We start from the raw sequence: 6,562 nt of genomic DNA on the forward strand, positions 1-6,562 counted from the left end.
AGAATTATGGGCAACGTCAATCCCTTCTGTGAGCAAACCCTAATTATGGGCAACGTCAATCCCTTCTGTGAGCAAACCCTAATTATGGGCAACGTCAATCCCTTCTGTGAGCAAACCCTCTCCTTACAATCCGTGAGGGGAGTGTGTCTATGTTTTCTTCTTCCTAGTTATATTCGCCATCTTGATCGGCCAGAGAGAGTTGAGAGGTCAAAAGAGTGATAGTGGTCGTGGCCGAAGGCAACATGCACGAGGTTTTCGAAGACAAATGGGTGGTATAGCTGAGGAGAACGGCGGTGGTAATTGCTTGGCAATCTAAGGTGGCTACAGTGATGGAAATGATGAGGCAGAGGAGCTCATGGACTCGAGGCCGTCAGTAGTGGAAATGGACTCGATGGAGGTGGTTTAACATGCGACTTGCTCACCGGTGCTAGAGCCTCCGGCTTCCTCAAGGCTCCTCAACTCGAAAATCTTTTAGTAGAATCTCTAGAGGTATTGACTCTCTGTTTGATCAAAACAATTTGCTACATTCAATTCCTTTGTTCACTTCACCGGCGACAATCGTCGGTAAACACATACCATAATTCCTGCCATTTTGAGCTAAGAAGTATTAATAATTTTTAGTAAAAATAAAACTTTTATTTAAATGTTAATTTAATTGTTAGTTATTATTTTCCATTTATTTCAGGCAACAAAACTCTTGGAGGGAGAGATTTCTAGCATCAAGAAAAGATGGAGGCGATCACGGAGAGACAGACTATGATGCCGTCGTTGGCGATTGCATACCTGAATTCCTGACATTTTGAGCTGAGAAGTATCTAAAACTTTAGTTAAAAAAATTGTATCAAAATGATTAATTTAATTATATTTTATTGTTTTCCATTTAATTCAGGTAGCAGAACTCTCAGAGCGCGAGATTCAGCACGTTGGAGCAGTAGAATGAGACAATGGGCCATGGACATGATGGGCCAAAGGCTCTATACTTTTTAGTTATATAAAAATAATATTATGTAAAAAAATTATTTATACTTTTTAGTATATAAAAATATTATATATAATTTTTATAAGTATTATACTAACTTTAGATATATTCTCAATACTTTACATAATTATCCATCATTATTGATAAAACATAAACTAACAATAAGGTGAGCCATCATTCCATTGTAATTTTAAATATTTTTCACAATAAATTACAAAATATATAAATGTTAATGCCGGTGCAACGTGTGCTCTTCCGTAAGAGATCTCCCCCAATAGTTTGGATATATGCTAATATCTCGAGTTACCCATTATTTCAGTAAAAGGACTATAATATTATAATGTCCCTACTAATAGTGTTAAAATAGAAAAAAGAAATTATACTATATATATTTTATTTAAATAAAAGAATGTAAATGTTTTTACATGTTACATTCTAGATGCTCTTCATCATTTATATTCAATACGTAACTGTAATTTATCAAATATCAACTACAAATACTACAAGCCATCATTTCATTATATGTCCAAAATATATATTCCAAAATATTAATTAAAATATGTGAAAAAACCCAGCGCAATGCGCGAGCAAGACACCAGTTTAATACTAAAGTTGATGAATATATGTACATTTTAGATCATCAATCATACGCACCCCCAATATCAGAAACCATGAGGACTAATTACATGTTTTCTAGATAGACGACAGATCTTTTGGGATCTTTAATTCGTTCCAGCTTGTCAAAAGCTTAATTAGACCATTCTAAGAGTGTTTTCCAATTGTGTTAGAAAATCGAATTCTTGAAATCCCAAATTATACATGCTAAATCATCGAGAGATTAACTTAATCGAATCGGAAGCATACCTGGATCCATAGCGTAGGTTGTGTGAGCAAACAACGAGTATGTGGTCTTCCAAGTCAATGCGTAGAAGCCGTGTCAATCTGGTGATCAGTAATGGGGCCTCAAGAGACTACCTTTTAACGTACGACTCATGGACCATAACCCCTCAATTGCATTTAAGTGCCTGAAGTTATGTAATTTCTAATTCAGTCGATCATAGAACCATAAATTACATTACGGTATATGCACGTTAATTTCCATATTTTACGGAGATATCATTAAAGCCCATTATCTTAAACTTTATTAGATCACTTAATCGGGCTTACAATTAGGATAACCCATAATACGTAATGAATTGTACGTATGTTGAGCCACATCGTTGAATAACATTCAAAAATCTCCCACTTGGCCCGACATATATTTCACTGAAGAGTTATACATTACAGTTAACCTTATTTGTTATCCTTACAAACATCTCAAACAATCTGGTCCATTGAACATATCAATATAGGACCAAAGAGATCTCCGTCACATGTATATCATGACTAGACCCATCAATGATCACATAAGTTAATACATCCAATGACATAGATCAAATATGGGTGCGCAGCATGGAATTCACATGTAACGTGATCTGAATATGTCTATTTCCAATTGGTCCACTGTAATCCTTAGTGATATCAAACATAATTAATCCATAGTGTAATAAACTATAAACTATAGTCTGTATAAACTTTATTCTGCCGAAAATATCCATATTGTAATACTATAATCAAAATACAACCTCAACCATAGTATCCTCACGAGACATAATACCCATATTAGCGACATGCTCATAAAAAACCGAGGGTGTTAAAGCTTTTGTGAGCGGACCTGCAAGCACGGAAGCTATACCGATGTGCTCTAAAGATAACTGACCACTCTATATTGTTGTTGGAATATAAGATTGGCAACTTATTGTCACATAATAACTTTAGTGGTCTTTCAACACTTTACAGAAGTTGCAGAAAGTGACAAAATTTTGTAGTCATATTCCATAATTAGATGCCGCATAACAACTATGAACTTTGCCTCCATCATTGAAGTGGTGGTAGGCATTTGCTTACCACTCTTCTAGGAGGTGACTCCTCCAGCCAACAGATAAACATAGCCAAACGTGGATCTTAATGGTAATGTCACAACCCGAAATTTCGACAGAACTTCCCTTAAATTTGGTCGATATCCATTATCACACAAACTATTCACATCTAAACCTACGTTCCATAAGGCCTAAATATATATATCCAATCCAGCAATCTCTAATATGTATATGCATCTCAAAGAGAGTATTTTCTCTTCAACCACATCACTAAACCAACTACACAAAAATTTCAGGTCGTAACATATACAAATACGTTCTATGCAAAAAGAATACTTATCATATAACTAAGGTCCCTACCTAATTCTCCGAGCTGATCCACGATATCAAAAAGTAGTCCTTCCGCACAGCTAGAAGTTTATCTGGAAAAATATATGCAGGGTGTGAGCTGCATCTCAGTGAGTACTATATTTCAAAGCAAAATGAATTATTTATTAACTAAATATTTAACTGCTAACAACCGAATATTCAAATAAACAGTACAATCACATCTAATCCAACTATTCGCTCCCTCGCACAGATATACGGTATATTTTATACATATTATAAAAATAATAATAATTTTATTCAATAGGGTAACTAAATTTAAATCCTACTAACAAATACACACAACTCTTCCAACCATTTCGCTAATATCCAATAGCCCATAAATATCAAATATCCATTCATTAGCATTCCACTTCACAACACATCCACCTGACATATCAAACTCTAGCAACCACACGGCTTTCACAGAACATCCGTAGACAGTCTCAACAATCATCACATCTCCAACAATTATACCAGACAAACAGTAAACAACACAACCAATCAATATAGCCATAGGGTTGCATTTCCTCACAACAGAGTTATGACGGTACCGTGATCCCGCACTCATATCCACAAATTCCTCATTTCATTTCTCATAAGCGGGGGCTGCCCATTATCCTCCGGCAGTAGGAGTCTAGGCGTCCCTTTTTGTATCCCGCCGGATCAGCGGTCTAGGCGTCCATTTTTGTATCTCGCCGGATCAACGGTCTAGGCGTCCTATTTACATACCGCCGGATCAACGGTCCCATGGCTATAATCAAACAACAATCACAAGCATAAACAATTGCAACAATGCCATCGCACCTCATATATCATCATACACAAGCAAAATCTCAATCACATTACAATGGTACCACATTATCATCACATATCTCATACACAATCAACATATACAATCACACTGCATATCTCAAATCAAAATAAACAAAAAAGGCCAATATCTCTCAAGTCAATTCATACAACCTAGCAAGACCGATTTCTTAATCTCTAACTATCACAATATTCTTCTTAAATAATTTATACACTTCATACTATTATTGCCAGCTAAAGCTCTTGCAATGATAACAATAATCACATACCCTCAAACAGACAACTACAGCACAAATAGAAAATGCCAATTCTATTAATCACACCATCATTACCATCCACTTAACGTAATATATATGTGTATATATATATATATATATATATATATATATATATCATTTCACAATGGAATAAGGTACTCACCAAACACCCAAATTGGTTCATCAAACTTGGCCTTCAGGATGGACAATATTGGTGTCCTCAACCCCTATCAATCATAAGCATAGTTTAGAAAATAACTCGTAAATCATTTCCTCCACTGATCCTCATACCAAATCACACCACAGTGGCCTTAAAGGATCGAATAAATCTAAAATAGAATGCACCAATTGCATCAGCTCTTAAACTTCCCATATAAAGAATCCTCCTCTTAGAAATTTTCTATGCATATTTCATAATTTACAGTTTATCCACCTTAAATAACCTATAGTTACTAACTTAGAATGTTGATAATCCAAAAATACGTACAATGGATTTAGTGACCACATCCAAATACGCGGAGAAAAACAATAGCAGATCATCCTCTACTAGCCTCACCAACTCGTGGATATCTAGCTCTTCACACTTCCATTACTTCCATCTCACAATTCAGTAAAGCACATACGAACAACTTTTAATGGAACATCAACTCTCAGTACAACTACTAAATCAGCAAGAACTGGGTAAATATAAGTATATTTTCAGCACCATTGACTTGTCCTAGCTTAGTGCACTAAACATTTAAATGAGCTAGTCTAACCTAATTCATCGATTTCTCTAATTTATTCATCCAACTAATCCGTTATTTCGTATTCCATAGTACGGGCATAATCAAATAAATGAAGCTCAATCAAGAAGAATATTATAACTCGAGCCCATTACACTCTTCACTTGCCTTGCTCTATTCACCTTTCTTTATCAAAGAAACATGGACCATATTAAGCTAAACTGGTCACTTAAAGCAAACCAATACATATCGTGATATAAATAACTACTTCACTCCATGTGTAGATATATGCAATCAACATCACTTGTTAACACGCATTTGACTCAATTAAGCAAGATTTAATCAACCAAAATGTAAATTATTAGTCCAAACGTTCGAAAAATAACATCTCTAACTTGAGAAGACAGAAATCGACTTAACAAACACCAAAATTAGATATGACCAACAAGGAAAATCGAGCTTAAAGAACATGAAAGTGGTCAGTTTTGGACTCGAGGAAAGAAAAATTGATAAACCCACTCATTACTGAAAATATAACAACAGTATTGCTATTTCAAAAAAATCCCGAAAAATTATTTAAAATAGTAGATTCAGACACGAATCTGTACAAACAAAAATCATTGCAATCCGATGTCCGAGCGAGCCTAACGAGCCTCCCGAAGTTGTTGGTGCTGGCTGTACGGAACAGACCCGGGCAGTGCGATGGCCCAACTTCGGAAGTTCGGCTCTCTCTCTATATAACTCCGAATACCACAATCTTGGAGTCTCTGGAAAGCTTACAATGTGGGCTACGTTTTAGAAACAAACGGCATGCCAAAACATGAAGAATTCGGTTCAAAAATGCCGGTCGAAGTTGACGTTTCATTATGATTTTCAGAATTTGAAATCGTGATAACTTTCGAATCGTATAACGAAATCCAATTCCGTAAAAAGCCACACCATTCAAATGATCAGAGGAGACTAACCGTATCAAATTTTCGAACTAATAACAACTACACATCAAGCTGCCATTAATGCGTCTTAAACTCCACTTAACCCGGTAAATACCTATGCTAAGACAACATATTACCAACTTACGGACCGTTCCCGAAGCCCCAGTCTTCTCCTCCTTCGTTTTCTTCCTTCCTTCTCTCTCCCTGTTTTTGCTCTGTTTCTTCTTCGTACTTCCCCAGCCCAGAACAGAGCAAAAAGAAAAGAAAAAGAAAGAAAAAGGTAGAACAAATGAAATGGTCAAGTGATGGCGGTGGGATGGATTTCAAGGGAAATTGAGGGCCACGTGGAGCCCTTCTACCCTCCCCTTTTCTTTTTTTCTTTTTTTTTTTCTGTGCAACAACTTATTTATATATATATATATATATTTATGGAGGATTTGACAATGATTTCTCAGACTGGGAACGTATTGCAAGAGCCAGACAGGTGACGAAGGCATCGCATGCTACCTACAAGTGTGAGAAGGTTTTAATGGTATTACGTCGTGTTACCTGTTTAATGTCAACCGTGCAT

General features: G+C 35.9%; 1 long non-coding RNA gene across 1 annotated transcript; it reads right to left on the minus strand.

The window, feature by feature from the left end:
• Positions 1–2,520: 2,520 nt before the first annotated feature.
• On the minus strand, positions 2,521–6,298 carry LOC116194626. The gene is made up of 3 exons (XR_004154470.1): positions 6,129–6,298; positions 4,498–4,561; positions 2,521–3,320 (listed from the first exon to the last, which is right to left on the minus strand). It is a non-coding gene; the product is annotated as an uncharacterized LOC116194626 (long non-coding RNA).
• Between the last annotated feature and the right edge of the window lie 264 nt (positions 6,299–6,562).

The sequence above is a fragment of the Punica granatum genome, chromosome 2, assembly GCF_007655135.1.
Source record: "Punica granatum isolate Tunisia-2019 chromosome 2, ASM765513v2, whole genome shotgun sequence".
In the NCBI taxonomy this organism is placed as follows: Eukaryota; Viridiplantae; Streptophyta; class Magnoliopsida; order Myrtales; family Lythraceae; genus Punica; species Punica granatum.